We start from the raw sequence: 1,928 nt of genomic DNA, 5'->3' as shown, positions 1-1,928 counted from the left end.
ATAAACTTAAAGTGTTATGAAGTAATGAATGGTTAATTTGTTATAGGATGAATATTAATACGGTAAGCTTACTTTAAAGTGGTAAGTGTAACTTAAGAAATGTTGATTTTTAATGTTGTTTTAAGTATGAGATCAACACTATAAAGAATATGTTGAAATGACCATGAAAACCTATTATACAAAACATGGAATCTACTTAAGATGACTTACTTTAAAGTGGTAAGATCAAATTGGAAGATATTGATTTAAAAAGTGTGGACTTGGATTAAGAAACTTACCTTAAAATAGTGAAGTATGGCTTAAAAAGTCTCCATGAAAATATAAATCTATGAGATGATAACAATGTAAACTTTGTTAAAAACTTACCTTGGAAAAACGTTGGAAATAGGGAACAAGACTTTCGAGGATAAATGATGGTTCAAAAATATGAATCTTGGACCGGATGGATGAAAGTCATTGAGTTCATAAATGGATTAAAGTGTTAAACAATGTTTTTACTTTAGGGTTGTCATGTAAAATTGATTCGCAAATCATTAAATTGTTTTTTTGTGTTTAGTTTCGAAGCCTTCGAAGTTGGACGATCAACCCACTCTCTCGTAAAGGAAATCAAGCACACGACAACCTAAGGGGAGGGAGAATACATCGTGACATAGCAGTGTCCGAATATGACACCCGGATCTCCTAAACTATCTCAAAAGTTTGGAGTTATATTTCTGTATTAAGAAAACCCGTACATAATCAAATATTTGCATACATGGATTTTGTACGGATACTTTCTCAAGTTGTATGCTTAGGATAGCTTAAAATATCAAGTATTGTGGTAGTTATCTATGAAGGAACACCACTCGATAAACTAAAACGCATAGGGATCGAAAACAACGAAGAGTTTCGGTCTGGTTGCCCAAAAGGGCGAGGAAAATGGTCATAGTAACTAGACCACCTCGCCTGGGTGAGCCAGCCTCGCCTGGGTGAGGGAGAAGCAGAGGATGAGGCCCCAATTTGGCGTGTGGGCGATTCAGCCTCGCTTAGGCGAGCGTTTGTGGCGCCCGGGCGCCCATACCTCGCTCTAGTGAGGACCAGACAAGTATTTATTCAATTTTTGATGAATTTGTCGCTTGATTGATAGTCCTTCGCTTGGGTAAGAATCAGGAAGAGAATTGAGTCTGTTTTGATGAGTTCGTCGCTTGAGCGACAATCTCTCGCTTCAACGAGAGACATACAATATTTTTTATTGTTTCTAATTGTTTGATTTCTTAGGCAATAGCCCTAGCTTCGGTGTGAAGTGTATTTACACTTGGGAAAGAGCATGACTCAGATGATTGAGTCTGATACCAGAAATCGACAAACTTATACAAGTACCTTTGTTCTTGCGCCTTTTAGGGCAAGGTTTCCGACGGTGATGTCGTGATTAGGGAAATACCCAAAAAGGATTACATAATACCATGAAGCAAGGTCGTCTGACCGTAAGAGGCTTGTCCATATGGTCGTCTAGGATGTTCAGCGATGGTTCGTAGTGGTAAGGATGTTATTCCTCTATTACGTGATGATGTAAGATAGGGTTCCACATGAAGCATTCCTTTGGGAGATGTCTTAGGTTGGGCCGATCATATAAAATAATGAGTAAAAGATTAATTGGCTAACCTCGTTTAGTGTGCATACTCATTATAGATAATGAAGTAGTGGAGATGAAATTTACGGGAGACAAACGAGCCCCGAGATGTTGAGAGGGACGGCGATGGCGGTGGTTCGTCAGCAAAGTCTTGAGGGTGAGTCTAGGTGAGACGAGTCCCTTGTATTCCTGGATGAGGCATTCTGTTGGATCAGACATTTCTCACAGCGCAAACTAGACGATCTCTAACAACCCCCATTTGCAACCAGGATCGATGAAAGGGATGCCCTAAAAGTGTTTGATACGACACTGTCCTGAA

Source organism: Lupinus angustifolius, unplaced genomic scaffold (genome assembly GCF_001865875.1).
Source record: "Lupinus angustifolius cultivar Tanjil unplaced genomic scaffold, LupAngTanjil_v1.0 Scaffold_6_183, whole genome shotgun sequence".
Lineage (NCBI taxonomy): Eukaryota > Viridiplantae > Streptophyta > Magnoliopsida > Fabales > Fabaceae > Lupinus > Lupinus angustifolius.
The sequence above is the reverse complement of the archived record's forward strand: the minus strand, read 5'-3'. Positions refer to the sequence as shown.